Here is an 18453-nt window from a genome sequence, read left to right on the forward strand (position 1 = left end):
TCGCTTGCTTTAAAGTGCCAACAGTTTTCAATGGCGGCAACGCCGTTCGTATACGTTTGCCTCTACCTTCCACATATTTTGACCGAGCTGCATCAAACTTGGCCTGAGTGATCCTGGAGGCTTGCCCGTCAATCCTACGTCATCACATTATGACGTCATCTAAGCCCCGCCCCCTCGGAACCGGAAGTGCCGTTTTTTTCCTTGGAAAGCTCTGTTTATGGCTCTCTTGACCTAATCAAGATGATTTGGATGATAAACTCTGTCAATGCTCGCAGCTGGCTGAACCGTGTGGGCGTGGCCAAATGGCGAATATCAGTCCCTCGCCATATACATACGTTTGGTTCTAATTCACACATGGATCATCCGATTGGCGCCAAACTGGACATGTATGACCTTTGTTCACCTCTAAAGAGCCCGACGGGTTTGAGATGTAATTTGACTCCACTGCGCCCCCTAAGTTGATACATCGGCCGTATCTCCTCGACGCATCAACCGATCTGCACCAGATTTTTTGACAGTCGTCGGGGAGCGCCGCTGAACGCATTCACGCCTGTCGCCCGGTGGACGGGCGGGGAAAATGCGCGACAGCTTCTGCGGCGGCTGGCGGGCGGCGATGCTGGAATCTGCGGCAGAGCTTCCGCGGTGGGGAGCAGGCTGCGGCTCTGGAAAGCGCGCGAGAGCTTCTGCGGTGGCCGGAACCCCCGCGGTGGCCAATAGGCCGGAGCGGCGCTTGCTGCGAGGGCCGCCCGAGGCTGCTTGCAGCTTTAATTATTATTATTATTATTCTGCCCCCCCAAAGAGGAGCCTTTTTGGGGGCTTTATCATATTCAAAAACTCACCAAACTTGGCGGAAGCGACTAGGCGGTTTAAAAATTTTGAATTTTAAGGTCGCCGCAAAAATCGCAAAAAAAATTGCTCAACGGCAGCAACTAGCAATTTTCAACAGACCCATTGCTATTCACTTACTTCATCGTAGAGACTTGAAATTCGGTACAGTTGTAGAGCTCACTAAGACGCTCAGAATTTACAAGTAATGTCATAGTGCAACTATCACAGAAAGTCGGCCATTTTGTATTGAACGTCCATTTTTTTCCTCGATTTTGACGTTTACAGCCTTCGTATTTGATCGAACTCCTCCTAGGGATTTCGATTGATCGGCTTCAAACTCGGTCAGTCTGATCATAAGGCATGTCTGATTTAAAGTTATCAAATTGGTGAGTTTTGGAGCATGTTGAAGGGGGGTTACCAGGGGTCAAAGTTCACCTACACGCCATGAAACAAAAACCTCTTATATTTCCTATACAAAAACACATAGAGGGACCAAACTTTCAGTGATTGATCGGCATCGGGTGTCCTATAAGACCCTGCAGTGAAATTTTTTTTTTACATAGGCCACGCCCCCTGAGAGCAGGAAGTGTAATGTTTTACTGTGAACGGTCGCTATCTTAGCCCTTTGACCTAATCAACATGAAACTGTGTCCAGAGGCAGAAGACATGTTGGTGTGTTGTGGATTCCAACCCCGACTGGCTGCGATGAAGCAGGTGGGCGTGGCGGCGTTGCGAACGCCGTCGAATTTCGTTTGGCTCTGAATTCCACAGTTTCGGGGTGAGCTGCTCCAAACTCACTAGGATGGATCCTTATCCATCCCCGAACAGGAATCCATAGCGATATTTGGTGGGCGTGGCCTAATTTCTCTATAGCGACCCCTAGAGTATTTTAAATGAACAGCCCCAAGCCATGCTTTAACTTAGAATTACGAAACTTGGTACATATGTGTATCTTGTCAGGACGTACAAAAAAGTCTATTAGAGCCATGGTCGAAACCCAACAGGAAGTCGGCCATTTTCTATTGAAGGTCCATTTTGGACCTCGAGTTTGACGTTTACAGCCTTCGTATTTGATCGAACTCCTCCTAGGGATTTCGATTGATCGGCTTCAAACTCGGTCAGTCTGATCATAAGGCATGTTTGATTTAAAGTTATCAAATTGGTGACTGTATGAGCTTGCTGAAGGGGGGTTACCAGGGGTCAAAGTTCACCTACTCGCCATGAAACACCAAACTCTTATATATCCTGCACAGAAACTCACAGAGACACCAAACTTTCAGTGATTGGCCGTCATCGGGTGTCCTAAAATACCCTGTGGTGAAATGATGACATCACTTAGGCCACGCCCCCTGAGAACAGGAAGTGTCATGTTTTACTGTGAACGGTCGCTATCTTAGCCCTTTGACCTAATCAACATGAAACTGTGTCCAGAGACAGAAAACATGTTGGTGTGTTGTGGATTCCAACCCCGGCCGGCTTTGACATAGCAGGTGGGCGTGGCGGCGAGGCGAAGTGACCTGTAACGCCGATGCCATACGTTTGCTTCTAGATTCCACATGTTTCGACCGAGCTGCACCAAACTTGGCCTGACTCATCCTGGTGTGATGCCTGACAATGCTATGTCATCATATTATGACGTCATCTAAGCCCCGCCCCCTCAGAATGAATTAGAGAGATCTTCTGTGTAATTACATAATAAACAGTCCATGTTCGTTGTTTGTAGGGCAATGCTGCCCTCTGCTGCCCACTGAAATAGTTTCATTATTTCAGTAATTCGACACCAGAGGGCAGCATTGCCCTACGGAATGAAAGTTCAATGTTGTAATGGAGGAAAAAATTAAATAATTAGTAATTCTAACACAAAAACTCACAGAGACAACAAACGTTCAGTGATTGATCATAATCGAGTGTCCAATAATATCCAATGGTCAAATGATGACATCACTTAGGCCCCGCCCCCTCGGAACAGGAAGTGCTATTTTTTTACTTGGAAAGCTCTGTTTATGGCTCTCTTGACCTAATCAAGATGATTCGGATGATAAACTCTGTCAATGCTCGCTGCTGGCTGAACCGTGTGGGCGTGGCCAAATGGCGAATATCAGTCCCTCGCCATATACATACGTTTGGCTCTTATTCAGGCATAGATCATCCGATTGGCGCCAAACTGGATATGTATGACCTTTGTTCACCTCTAAAGAGCCCGACGGGTTTGAAATGTAATTTGGCTCCACTGCGCCCCCTAAGTTAATACATGGGCTGTATCTCCTCGACGCATCGACCGATCTGCACCAGATTTTTTGACAGTCGTCGGGGAGCGCTGCCAAACGCAATCACGCGTGTCGCCCAGTGGACGGGCGGCGAAAATGCGCGACAGCTCCTGCGGCGGCTGGCGGGCGGCGGTGCTGGAAACTGCGGCAGACCTTCTGCGGTGGGGAGCGGGCCGCGGCTCTGGAAAACGCGCGAGAGCTTCTGCGGTGGCCGGAACCCCCGCGGTGGCCAATAGGCCGGAGCGGCGCTTGCTGCGAGGGCCGCCCGAGGCTGCTTGCAGCTTTAATTATTAGGCCCGAGCAGCAAAGCGCTGCGAAGGCCTATTGTATCTGTACTGTTTATTATTATTAGGCCCGAGCAGCAAAGCGCTGCGAAGGCCTATTGTTTCTGTACTGTTTCTTATTATTATTATTATTATTACGATTCTGCCCCCCCAAAGAGGCGCCTTTTTGGGGGCTTTATCATATTCAAAAACTCACCAAACTTGGCGGTCGCGACTAGAAAATTTAAAAATTTTGAATTTTAAGGTTGTCGCAAAAATCGCAAAAAAAATTGCTCAACGGCGGCAACTAGCAATTTTCTGTTGACACAATGGTATGAACGTATTTCATCGTAGAGACATGAAATTTGGTACACTTGTAGAGCTCACCAAAAGACTCAGAACTTACATTTAATGTTATTAGCCAACTATCACAGGAAGTCGGCCATTTTGTCTTGAACGTCCATTTTTTTCCTCGATTTTGACGTTTACAGCCTTCGTATTTGATCGAACTCCTCCTAGGAATTTCGATTGATCGACTTCAAACTCGGTCAGTCTGATCATAAGGCATGTTTGATTTAAAGTTATCAAATTGGTGAGTTTTGGAGTATGTTGAAGGGGGGTTAGCAGGGGTCAAAGTTCACCTACTCGCCATGAAACACGAAACTCTTATATTTCCTATAAAAAAACACATAGAGGGACCAAACTTTCAGTGATTGATCGGCATGGGATGTCCTAAAATACCCTGTGGTGAAATGATGACATCACTTAAGCCACGCCCCCTGAGAACAGGAAGTGTCATGTTTTACGGTGAGCGGTCGCTCTCTTAGCCCTTTGACCTAATCAACATGAAACTGTGTCCAGACACAGAAGACATGTTGGTGTGTTGAGGATTCCAACCCTGACCGGCTTTGAGATAGCAGCTGGGCGTGGCGGCGTGGCGAAGTGACCTGTAACGCCGATGCCATACGTTTGCTTCTAGATTCCACATGTTTCGACCGAACTGCACCAAACTTGGCTTGAGTGATGCTGGTGTGATACCTGAAAATTCTATGTCATCAGATTATGACGTCATCTAAGCCCCGCCCCCTCAGAACAGGAAGTGCTATTTTTTTCCTTGGAAACTTTCATCTATGGCTCTCTTGACCTAATCAAGGTGATTCTGTGTTGGATGACAGATAGGAAGTTGGTCTCGCTTGCTTTAAAGTGCCAACAGTTTTCAATGGCGGCAACGCCGTTCGTATACGTTTGCCTCTACCTTCCACATATTTTGACCGAGCTGCATCAAACTTGGCCTGAGTGATCCTGGAGGCTTGCCCGTCAATCCTACGTCATCACATTATGACGTCATCTAAGCCCCGCCCCCTCGGAACCGGAAGTGCCGTTTTTTTCCTTGGAAAGCTCTGTTTATGGCTCTCTTGACCTAATCAAGATGATTTGGATGATAAACTCTGTCAATGCTCGCAGCTGGCTGAACCGTGTGGGCGTGGCCAAATGGCGAATATCAGTCCCTCGCCATATTCATACGTTTGGCTCTAATTCAAGCATGGATCATCCGATTGGCTCCAAACTGGATATGTATGACCTTTGTTCACCTCTAAAGAGCACAACGGGATTGAGATGTAATTTGGCTCCACTGCGCCCCCTAAGTTAATACATCGGCCGTATCTCCTCGACGCATCGACCGATCTGCACCAGATTTTTCGACAGTCGTCGGGGAGCGCCGCCAAACGCATTCACGCGTGTCGCCCGGTGGACGGGCGTGGAAAATGCGCGACAGCTTCTGCGGCGGCTAGCGGGCGGCGGTGCTGGAAACTGCGGCAGAGCTTCTGCGGTGGGGAGTTGGCTGCGGCTCTGGAAATCGTGCGAGACCTTCTGCGGTGGCTGGAACCCCCGCGGTGGCCAATAGGCCGGAGCGGCGCTTGCTGCGAGGGCCGCCCGAGGCTGCTTGCAGCTTTATTATTATTATTCTGCCCCCCCAAAGAGGAGCCTTTTTGGGGGCTTTATCATATTCAAAAACTCACCAAACTTGGCGGAAGCGACTAGGCGGTTTAAAAATTTTGAATTTTAAGGTCGCCGCAAAAATCGCAAAAAAAATTGCTCAACGGCAGCAACTAGCAATTTTCAACAGACCCATTGCTATTCACTTACTTCATCGTAGAGACTTGAAATTCGGTACAGTTGTAGAGCTCACTAAGACGCTCAGAATTTACAAGTAATGTCATAGTGCAACTATCACAGAAAGTCGGCCATTTTGTATTGAACGTCCATTTTTTTCCTCGATTTTGACGTTTACAGCCTTCGTATTTGATCGAACTCCTCCTAGGGATTTCGATTGATCGGCTTCAAACTCGGTCAGTCTGATCATAAGGCATGTCTGATTTAAAGTTATCAAATTGGTGAGTTTTGGAGCATGTTGAAGGGGGGTTACCAGGGGTCAAAGTTCACCTACACGCCATGAAACAAAAACCTCTTATATTTCCTATACAAAAACACATAGAGGGACCAAACTTTCAGTGATTGATCGGCATCGGGTGTCCTATAATAACCTGCAGTGAAATTTTTTTTTTACGTAGGCCACGCCCCCTGAGAGCAGGAAGTGTAATGTTTTACTGTGAACGGTCGCTATCTTAGCCCTTTGACCTAATCAACATGAAACTGTGTCCAGAGACAGAAGACATGTTGGTGTGTTGTGGATTCCAACCCCGACCGGCTGCGATGAAGCAGGTGGGCGTGGCGGCGTTGCGAACGCCGTCGAATTTCGTTTGGCTCTGAATTCCACAGTTTCGGGGTGAGCTGCTCCAAACTCACTAGGATGGATCCTTATCCATCCCCGAACAGGAATCCATAGCGATATTTGGTGGGCGTGGCCTAATTTCTCTATAGCGACCCCTAGAGTATTTTAAATGAACAGCCCCAAGCCATGCTTTAACTTAGAATTACGAAACTTGGTACACATGTGTATCTTGTCAGGACGTACAAAAAAGTCTCTTAGAGCCATGGTCGAAACCCAACAGGAAGTCGGCCATTTTGTATTGAAGGTCCATTTTGGACCTCGAGTTTGACATTTACAGCCTTTGCATTTGATCGAACTCCTCCTAGGGATTTCGATTGATCGGCTTCAAACTCGGTCAGTCTGATCATAAGGCATGTCTGATTTAAAGTTATCAAATTGGTGACTGTATGAGCTTGCTGAAGGGGGGTTACCAGGGGTCAAAGTTCAGCTACTCGCCATGAAACACGAAACTCTTATATTTCCTATATAAAAACACATAGAGGGACCAAACGTTCAGTGATTGATCGACATCGGGTGTCCTAAAATACCCTGTAGTGAAATTATTTTTTTAAGTAGGCCACGCCCCCTGAGAACAGGAAGTGTCATGTTTTACTGTGAACGGTCGCTATCTTAGCCCTTTGACCTAATCAACATGAAACTGTGTCCAGAGACAGAAAACATGTTGGTGTGTTGTGGATTCCAACCCCGGCCGGCTTTGACATAGCAGGTGGGCGTGGCGGCGAGGCGAAGTGACCTGTAACGCCGATGCCATACGTTTGCTTCTAGATTCCACATGTTTCGACCGAGCTGCACCAAACTTGGCCTGACTCATCCTGGTCTGATGCCTGACAATGCTATGTCATCATATTATGACGTCATCTAAGCCCCGCCCCCTCAGAATGAATTAGAGAGATCTTCTGTGTAATTACATAATAAACAGTCCATGTTCGTTGTTTGTAGGGCAATGCTGCCCTCTGCTGCCCACTGAAATAGTTTCATTATTTCAGTAATTCGACACCAGAGGGCAGCATTGCCCTACGGAATGAAAGTTCAATGTTGTAATGGAGGAAAAAATTAAATAATTAGTAATTCTAACACAAAAACTCACAGAGACACCAAACGTTCAGTGATTGATCATAATCGAGTGTCCAATAATATCCAATGGTCAAATGATGACATCACTTAGGCCCCGCCCCCTCGGAACAGGAAGTGCTATTTTTTTACTTGGAAAGCTCTGTTTATGGCTCTCTTGACCTAATCAAGATGATTCGGATGATAAACTCTGTCAATGCTCGCTGCTGGCTGAACCGTGTGGGCGTGGCCAAATGGCGAATATCAGTCCCTCGCCATATACATACGTTTGGCTCTTATTCAGGCATAGATCATCCGATTGGCGCCAAACTGGATATGTATGACCTTTGTTCACCTCTAAAGAGCCCGACGGGTTTGAGATGTAATTTGGCTCCACTGCGCCCCCTAAGTTAATACATGGGCTGTATCTCCTCGACGCATCGACCGATCTGCGCCAGATTTTTTGACAGTCGTCGGGGAGCGCTGCCGAACGCATTCACGCGTGTCGCCTGGTGGACGGGCGGGGAAAATGCGCGACAGCTTCTGCGGTGGCTGGCGGGCGGCGGTGCTGAAAACTGCGGCGGAGCTTCTGCGGTGGGGAGTTGGCTGCGGCTCTGGAAATTGTGCGAGACCTTCTGCGGTGGCTGGAACCCCCGCGGTGGCCAATAGGCCGGAGCGGCGCTTGCTGCGAGGGCCGCCCGAGGCTGCTTGCAGCTTTAATTAGGCCCGAGCAGCAAAGCGCTGCGAAGGCCTATTGTATCTGTACTGTTTATTATTATTACGATTCTTCCCACCTCTTCGTGTGCCTTTTTGGGGGCTTTATCATATTCAAAAACTCACCAAACTTGGCGGTGGCGACTAGAAAATTTAAAAATTTTGAATTTTAAGGTTGTCGCAAAAATCGCAAAAAAAATTGCTCAACGGCGGCAACTAGCAATTTTCTGTTGACACAATGGTATGAACGTACTTCATCGTAGAGACATGAAATTTGGTACACTTGTAGAGCTCACCAAAAGACTCAGAACTTACATTTAATGTTATAAGCCAACTATCACAGAAAGTCGGCCATTTTGTATTGAACGTCCATTTTTTACCTCGATGTTGACGTTTACAGCCTTCGTATTTGATCGAACTCCTCCTAGGGATTTCGATTGATCGACTTCAAACTCGGTCAGTCTGATCATAAGGCATGTTTGATTTAAAGTTATCAAATTGGTGAGTTTTGGAGCATGTTGAAGGGGGGTTAGCAGGGGTCAAAGTTCACCTACTCGCCATGAAACACGAAACTCTTATATTTCCTATATAAAAACACATAGAGGGACCAAACTGTCAGTGATTGATCGGCATCGGGTGCCCTACAATACCCTATGGTGAAATGATGACATCACTTAGGCCACGCCCCCTGAGAACAGGAAGTGTCATGTTTTACTGTGAACGGTCGCTATCTTAGCCCTTTGACCTAATCAACATGAAACTGTGTCCAGAGACAGAAGACATGTTGGTGTGTTGTGGATTCCAACCCCGACCGGCTTTGACATAGCAGGTGGGCGTGGCGGCGTGGCGAAGTGACCTGTAACGCCGTTGCCATACGTTTGGCTCTGAATTCCACAATTTCGGGCCCAGCTGCTCCAAACTCACTAGGATGGATCCTTATCCAGCTACCGACAGGAATTCATAACAAAATTTGGTGGGCGTGGCCTAATTTCCCTATAGCGACCCCTAGAGTATTTTAAATGAACAGCCCCAGGCCATGCTTTATCCTAGAATTACGAAACTTGGTACATATGTGTATCTTTTCAGGACGTACAAAAAAGTCTCTTGGAGCCATGCTCTAAACCCAACAGGAAGTCGGCCATGTTGTATTGAAGGTCCATTTTGGACCTCGAGTTTGACGTTTACAGCCTTCGTATTTGATCGAACTCCTCCTAGGGATTTCGATTGATCGGCTTCAAACTCGGTCAGTCTGATCATAAGGCATGTCTGATTTAAAGTTATCAAATTGGTGACTGTATGAGCTTGCTGAAGGGGGGTTAGCAGGGGTCAAAGTTCACCTACTCGCCATGAAACACGAAACTCTTATATTTCCTATACAAAAACACAGAGAGGGACCAAACTTTCATTGATTGATCGTCATCGGGTGTCCTAAAATACCCTGTGGTGAAATTATTTTTTTAAGTAGGCCACGCCCCCTGAGAACAGGAAGTGTCATGTTTTACTGTGAACGGTCGTTATCTTAGCCCTTTGACCTAATCAACATGAAACTGTGTCCAGAGACAGAAGACATGTTGGTGTGTTGAGTAATCCAACCCCGACCGGCTGCGATGAAGCAGGTGGGCGTGGTGGCGTTGCGAACGCCGTCGAATTTCGTTTAGCTCTGAATTCCACAATTTCGGGCCCAGCTGCTTCAAACTCACTAGGATGGATCCTTGTACACCCACCGACAGGAATTCATAACAAAATTTGGTGGGCGTGGCCTAATTTCTCTATAGCGACCCCTAGAGTATTTTAAATGAACAGCCCCATGCCATGCTTTATCCTAGAATTACGAAACTTGGTACACATGTGTATCTTGTCGGGACGTACAAAAAAGTCTCTTAGAGCCATGCTCTAAACCCAACAGGAAGTCGGCCATTTTAGATTGAATTTCATTTGACCTCGATTTTGACTTTTACAGCCTTCGTATTTGATCGAACTCCTCCTAGGGATTTCGATTGATCGACTTCAAACTCGGTCAGTCTGATCATAAGGCATGTCTGATTCAAAGTTATCAATATGGTGACATTTGAACATGTGGAAGGGGGGTTAGCAAGGCTCAAAGTTCCCCTGTGATCGACTGTGTAATACAAAGGGCTTTGTCATGTGTAGGGCAATGCTGCCCTCTGGTGTCGAATTACTGAAATAATGAAACTATTTCAGTAATTTCAGTAATTCGACACCAGAGGGCAGCATTGCCATACGGAATGACAGTTCAATGTTGAATTGAAAAGGAAAAAATTAAATAATTTGTAATTCTAACACAAAAACTGACAGAGACACCAAAGTTTGAGTTATTGATCATTATCTTGTGTCCAATAATATCCAATGGTCAAATGATGACATCACGTAGGCCACGCCCTCTGACAACAGGAAGTCTTGTATTTTACTGTGAACGGTCGATAGCTTCTGCACCAAACTTTGCACGAGTGACCCTGGTGAGATCCTTGACGACCCTATGTCATCATATTATGACGTCATCTAAGCCCCGCCCCCTCAGAACAGGAAGTGCCGTTTTTTTCCTTGGAAAGCTCCGTTTATGGCTCTCTTGACCTAATCAAGATGATTCGGATGATAAACTCTGTCAATGCTCGCTGCTGGCTGAACCGTGTGGACGTGGCCAAACGGCGAATATCAGTCCCTCGCCATATGCATACGTTTGGCTCTTATTCAGGCATAGATCATCCGATTGGCGCCAAACTGGATCTGTATGACCTTTGTTCACCTCTAAAGAGCCCAACGGGTTTGAAATGTAATTTGGCTCCACTGCGCCCCCTAAGTTAATACATGGGTTGTATCTCCTCGACGCATCGACCGATCTGCGCCAGATTTTTTGACAGTCGTCGGGGAGCGCTGCCGAACGCATTCACGCGTGTCGCCTGGTGGACGGGCGGGGAAAATGCGCGACAGCTTCTGCGGTGGCTGGCGGGCGGCGGTGCTGAAAACTGCGGCGGAGCTTCTGCGGTGGGGAGTTGGCTGCGGCTCTGGAAATTGTGCGAGAGCTTCTGCGGTGGCCGGAACCCCCGCGGTGGCCAATAGGCCGGAGCGGCGCTTGCTGCGAGGGCCGCCCGAGGCTGCTTGCAGCTTTAATTAGGCCCGAGCAGCAAAGCGCTGCGAAGGCCTATTGTATCTGTACTGTTTATTATTATTATTATTATTATTATTCTGCCCCCCCAAAGAGGAGCCTTTTTGGGGGCTTTATCATATTCAAAAACTCACCAAACTTGGCGGAAGCGACTAGGCGGTTTAAAAATTTTGAATTTTAAGGTCGCCGCAAAAATCGCAAAAAAAATTGCTCAACGGCAGCAACTAGCAATTTTCAACAGACCCATTGCTATTCACTTACTTCATCGTAGAGACTTGAAATTCGGTACAGTTGTAGAGCTCACTAAGACGCTCAGAATTTACAAGTAATGTCATAGTGCAACTATCACAGAAAGTCGGCCATTTTGTATTGAACGTCCATTTTTTTCCTCGATTTTGACGTTTACAGCCTTCGTATTTGATCGAACTCCTCCTAGGGATTTCGATTGATCGGCTTCAAACTCGGTCAGTCTGATCATAAGGCATGTCTGATTTAAAGTTATCAAATTGGTGAGTTTTGGAGCATGTTGAAGGGGGGTTACCAGGGGTCAAAGTTCACCTACACGCCATGAAACAAAAACCTCTTATATTTCCTATACAAAAACACATAGAGGGACCAAACTTTCAGTGATTGATCGGCATCGGGTGTCCTATAAGACCCTGCAGTGAAATTTTTTTTTTACATAGGCCACGCCCCCTGAGAGCAGGAAGTGTAATGTTTTACTGTGAACGGTCGCTATCTTAGCCCTTTGACCTAATCAACATGAAACTGTGTCCAGAGGCAGAAGACATGTTGGTGTGTTGTGGATTCCAACCCCGACTGGCTGCGATGAAGCAGGTGGGCGTGGCGGCGTTGCGAACGCCGTCGAATTTCGTTTGGCTCTGAATTCCACAGTTTCGGGGTGAGCTGCTCCAAACTCACTAGGATGGATCCTTATCCATCCCCGAACAGGAATCCATAGCGATATTTGGTGGGCGTGGCCTAATTTCTCTATAGCGACCCCTAGAGTATTTTAAATGAACAGCCCCAAGCCATGCTTTAACTTAGAATTACGAAACTTGGTACATATGTGTATCTTGTCAGGACGTACAAAAAAGTCTATTAGAGCCATGGTCGAAACCCAACAGGAAGTCGGCCATTTTCTATTGAAGGTCCATTTTGGACCTCGAGTTTGACGTTTACAGCCTTCGTATTTGATCGAACTCCTCCTAGGGATTTCGATTGATCGGCTTCAAACTCGGTCAGTCTGATCATAAGGCATGTTTGATTTAAAGTTATCAAATTGGTGACTGTATGAGCTTGCTGAAGGGGGGTTACCAGGGGTCAAAGTTCACCTACTCGCCATGAAACACCAAACTCTTATATATCCTGCACAGAAACTCACAGAGACACCAAACTTTCAGTGATTGGCCGTCATCGGGTGTCCTAAAATACCCTGTGGTGAAATGATGACATCACTTAGGCCACGCCCCCTGAGAACAGGAAGTGTCATGTTTTACTGTGAACGGTCGCTATCTTAGCCCTTTGACCTAATCAACATGAAACTGTGTCCAGAGACAGAAAACATGTTGGTGTGTTGTGGATTCCAACCCCGGCCGGCTTTGACATAGCAGGTGGGCGTGGCGGCGAGGCGAAGTGACCTGTAACGCCGATGCCATACGTTTGCTTCTAGATTCCACATGTTTCGACCGAGCTGCACCAAACTTGGCCTGACTCATCCTGGTGTGATGCCTGACAATGCTATGTCATCATATTATGACGTCATCTAAGCCCCGCCCCCTCAGAATGAATTAGAGAGATCTTCTGTGTAATTACATAATAAACAGTCCATGTTCGTTGTTTGTAGGGCAATGCTGCCCTCTGCTGCCCACTGAAATAGTTTCATTATTTCAGTAATTCGACACCAGAGGGCAGCATTGCCCTACGGAATGAAAGTTCAATGTTGTAATGGAGGAAAAAATTAAATAATTAGTAATTCTAACACAAAAACTCACAGAGACAACAAACGTTCAGTGATTGATCATAATCGAGTGTCCAATAATATCCAATGGTCAAATGATGACATCACTTAGGCCCCGCCCCCTCGGAACAGGAAGTGCTATTTTTTTACTTGGAAAGCTCTGTTTATGGCTCTCTTGACCTAATCAAGATGATTCGGATGATAAACTCTGTCAATGCTCGCTGCTGGCTGAACCGTGTGGGCGTGGCCAAATGGCGAATATCAGTCCCTCGCCATATACATACGTTTGGCTCTTATTCAGGCATAGATCATCCGATTGGCGCCAAACTGGATATGTATGACCTTTGTTCACCTCTAAAGAGCCCGACGGGTTTGAAATGTAATTTGGCTCCACTGCGCCCCCTAAGTTAATACATGGGCTGTATCTCCTCGACGCATCGACCGATCTGCACCAGATTTTTTGACAGTCGTCGGGGAGCGCTGCCAAACGCAATCACGCGTGTCGCCCAGTGGACGGGCGGCGAAAATGCGCGACAGCTCCTGCGGCGGCTGGCGGGCGGCGGTGCTGGAAACTGCGGCAGACCTTCTGCGGTGGGGAGCGGGCCGCGGCTCTGGAAAACGCGCGAGAGCTTCTGCGGTGGCCGGAACCCCCGCGGTGGCCAATAGGCCGGAGCGGCGCTTGCTGCGAGGGCCGCCCGAGGCTGCTTGCAGCTTTAATTATTCTTATTTTTCTGCCCCCCCAAAGAGGCGCCTTTTTGGAGGCTTTAGCATATTCAAAAACTCACCAAACTTGGCGGATGCATACGGGGAGTTTAAAAATTTCGTATTTTAAGGTCGCCGCAAAAATCGCAAACAAATTGGCTCAACGGCGCCACCTAGCAATTTTCAAAAGACCCATTGCTATTCACTTACTTCATCGTAGAGACTTGAAATTCGGTACAGTTGTAGAGCTCACTAACACGCTCAGAATTTACAAGTAATGTCATAGTGCAAGTATCACAGGAAGTCGGCCATTTTGTATTGAAGGTCCATTTTGGACCTCGAGTTTGACGTTTACAGCCTTCGTATTTGATCGAACTCCTCCTAGGGATTTCGATTGATCGGCTTCAAACTCGGTCAGTCTGATCATAAGGCATGTCTGATTTAAAGTTATCAAATTGGTGAGTTTTGGAGCATGTTGAAGGGGGGTTAGCAGGGGTCAAAGTTCACCTACACGCCATGAAACAAAAACCTCTTATATTTCCTATACAAAAACACATAGAGGGACCAAACTTTCAGTGATTGATCGACATCGGGTGTCCTAAAATACCCTGCAGTGAAATGTTTTTTTTATGTAGGCCACGCCCCCTGAGAGCAGGAAGTGTAATGTTTTACTGTGAACGGTCGCTATCTTAGCCCTTTGACCTAATCAACATGAAACTGTGTCCAGAGACAGAAGACATGTTGGTGTGTTGTGGATTCCAACCCCGACCGGCTGCGATGAAGCAGGTGGGCGTGGCGGCGTTGCGAACGCCATCGAATTTCGTTTGGCTCTGAATTCCACAGTTTCGGGGTGAGCTGCTCCAAACTCACTAGGATGGATCCTTATCCATCCCCGAACAGGAATCCATAGAGATATTTGGTGGGCGTGGCCTAATTTTTCTATAGCGACCCCTAGAGTATTTTAAATGAACAGCCCCAAGCCATGCTTAAACCTAGAATTACGAAACTTGGTACACATGTGTATCTTGTCGGGACGTACAAAAAAGTCTCTTAGAGCCATGCTCTAAACCCAACAGGAAGTCGGCCATTTTAGATTGAAGTTCATTTGACCTCAATTTTGACGTTTACAGCCTTCGCATTTGATCGAACTCCTCCTAGGGATTTCGATTGATCGACTTCAAACTCGGTCAGTCTGATCATAAGGCATGTTTAATTTAAAGTTATCAAATTGGTGAGTTTTGGAGCATGTTGAAGTGGGGTTAGCAAGGCTCAAAGATCCCCTGTGATTGACTGTGTAATATGTTACACAGTCAATTACAAAGGGGATTATTTTGTCATGTGTGGGGCAATGCTGCCCTCTGGTGTCGAATTACTGAAATAATTAAACTATTTCAGTAATTTCAGTAAATCGACACCAGAGGGCAGCATTGCCCTACGGAATGACAGTTCAATGTTGAATTAAAGAGGAAAAAATTAAATAATTTGTAATTCTAACACAAAAAATCACAGAGACACCAAAGTTTGAGATATTGATCATCCTCGGGTGTAGAATAATATCCAATGGTCAAATGATGACATCACGTAGGCCACGCCCTCTGACAACAGGAAGTCTCGTATTTTACTGTGAACGGTCGATAACTTCTGCACCAAACTTTGCACGAGTGACCCTGGTGGGATCCTTGACGACCCTATGTCATCATATTATGACGTCATCTAAGCCCCGCCCCCTCAGAACAGGAAGTGCCGTTTTTTTCCTTGGAAAGCTCCGTTTATGGCTCTCTTGACCTAATCAAGATGATTCGGATGATAAACTCTGTCAATGCTCGCTGCTAGCTGAACCGTGTGGGCGTGGCCAAATGGCGAATATCAGTCCCTCGCCATATGCATACGTTTGGCTCTTATTCATGCATAGATCATCCGATTGGCGCCAAACTGGATATGTATGACCTTTGTTCACCTCTAAAGAGCCCGACGGGTTTGAGATGTAATTTGGCTCCACTGCGCCCCCTAAGTTAATACATGGGCCGTATCTCCTCGACGCATCGACCGATCTGCGCCAGATTTTTCGACAGTCGTCGGGCACCGCCGCCGAACGCATTCACGCGTGTCGCCCGGTGGACGGGCGGGGAAAATGCGCGACAGCTTCTGCGGCGGCTGGCGGGCGGCGGTGCTGGAAACTGCGGCGGAGCTTCCGCGTCATCGTAGAGACTTGAAATTCGGTACAGTTGTAGAGCTCACTAACACGCTCAGAATTTACAAGTAATGTCATAGTGCAAGTATCACAGGAAGTCGGCCATTTTGTATTGAAGGTCCATTTTGGACCTCGAGTTTGACGTTTACAGCCTTCGTATTTGATCGAACTCCTCCTAGGGATTTCGATTGATCGGCTTCAAACTCGGTCAGTCTGATCATAAGGCATGTCTGATTTAAAGTTATCAAATTGGTGAGTTTTGGAGCATGTTGAAGGGGGGTTAGCAGGGGTCAAAGTTCACCTACACGCCATGAAACAAAAACCTCTTATATTTCCTATACAAAAACACATAGAGGGACCAAACTTTCAGTGATTGATCGACATCGGGTGTCCTAAAATACCCTGCAGTGAAATGTTTTTTTTATGTAGGCCACGCCCCCTGAGAGCAGGAAGTGTAATGTTTTACTGTGAACGGTCGCTATCTTAGCCCTTTGACCTAATCAACATGAAACTGTGTCCAGAGACAGAAGACATGTTGGTGTGTTGTGGATTCCAACCCCGACCGGCTGCGATGAAGCAGGTGGGCGTGGCGGCGTTGCGAACGCCATCGAATTTCGTTTGGCTCTGAATTCCACAGTTTCGGGGTGAGCTGCTCCAAACTCACTAGGATGGATCCTTATCCATCCCCGAACAGGAATCCATAGAGATATTTGGTGGGCGTGGCCTAATTTTTCTATAGCGACCCCTAGAGTATTTTAAATGAACAGCCCCAAGCCATGCTTAAACCTAGAATTACGAAACTTGGTACACATGTGTATCTTGTCGGGACGTACAAAAAAGTCTCTTAGAGCCATGCTCTAAACCCAACAGGAAGTCGGCCATTTTAGATTGAAGTTCATTTGACCTCAATTTTGACGTTTACAGCCTTCGCATTTGATCGAACTCCTCCTAGGGATTTCGATTGATCGACTTCAAACTCGGTCAGTCTGATCATAAGGCATGTTTAATTTAAAGTTATCAAATTGGTGAGTTTTGGAGCATGTTGAAGTGGGGTTAGCAAGGCTCAAAGATCCCCTGTGATTGACTGTGTAATATGTTACACAGTCAATTACAAAGGGGATTATTTTGTCATGTGTGGGGCAATGCTGCCCTCTGGTGTCGAATTACTGAAATAATTAAACTATTTCAGTAATTTCAGTAAATCGACACCAGAGGGCAGCATTGCCCTACGGAATGACAGTTCAATGTTGAATTAAAGAGGAAAAAATTAAATAATTTGTAATTCTAACACAAAAAATCACAGAGACACCAAAGTTTGAGATATTGATCATCCTCGGGTGTAGAATAATATCCAATGGTCAAATGATGACATCACGTAGGCCACGCCCTCTGACAACAGGAAGTCTCGTATTTTACTGTGAACGGTCGATAACTTCTGCACCAAACTTTGCACGAGTGACCCTGGTGGGATCCTTGACGACCCTATGTCATCATATTATGACGTCATCTAAGCCCCGCCCCCTCAGAACAGGAAGTGCCGTTTTTTTCCTTGGAAAGCTCCGTTTATGGCTCTCTTGACCTAATCAAGATGATTCGGATGATAAACTCTGTCAATGCTCGCTGCTAGCTGAACCGTGTGGGCGTGGCCAAATGGCGAATATCAGTCCCTCGCCATATGCATACGTTTGGCTCTTATTCATGCATAGATCATCCGATTGGCGCCAAACTGGATATGTATGACCTTTGTTCACCTCTAAAGAGCCCGACGGGTTTGAGATGTAATTTGGCTCCACTGCGCCCCCTAAGTTAATACATGGGCCGTATCTCCTCGACGCATCGACCGATCTGCGCCAGATTTTTCGACAGTCGTCGGGCACCGCCGCCGAACGCATTCACGCGTGTCGCCCGGTGGACGGGCGGGGAAAATGCGCGACAGCTTCTGCGGCGGCTGGCGGGCGGCGGTGCTGGAAACTGCGGCGGAGCTTCCGCGGTGGGGAGCGGGCTGCGGCTCTGGAAACCGAGCGAGAGCTTCTGCGGTGGCCGGAACCCCCGCGGTGGCCAATAGGCCGGAGCGGCGCTTGCTGCGAGGGCCGCTCGAGGCTGCTTGCAGCTTTAATTATTAGGCCCGAGCAGCAAAGCGCTGCGAAGGCCTATTGTTTCTGTACTGTTTCTTATTATTATTATTATTATTACGATTCTGCCCCCCCAAAGAGGCGCCTTTTTGGGGGCTTTATCATATTCAAAAACTCACCAAACTTGGCGGTGGCGACTAGAAAATTTAAAAATTTTGAATTTTAAGGTTGTCGCAAAAATCGCAAAAAAAATTGCTCAACGGCGGCAACTAGCAATTTTCTGTTGACACAATGGTATGAACGTATTTCATCGTAGAGACATGAAATTTGGTACACTTGTAGAGCTCACCAAAAGACTCAGAACTTACATTTAATGTTATTAGCCAACTATCACAGGAAGTCGGCCATTTTGTCTTGAACGTCCATTTTTTTCCTCGATTTTGACGTTTACAGCCTTCGTATTTGATCGAACTCCTCCTAGGAATTTC

Source organism: Xiphophorus maculatus, chromosome 20 (genome assembly GCF_002775205.1).
Source record: "Xiphophorus maculatus strain JP 163 A chromosome 20, X_maculatus-5.0-male, whole genome shotgun sequence".
NCBI classification, from domain to species: domain Eukaryota; kingdom Metazoa; phylum Chordata; class Actinopteri; order Cyprinodontiformes; family Poeciliidae; genus Xiphophorus; species Xiphophorus maculatus.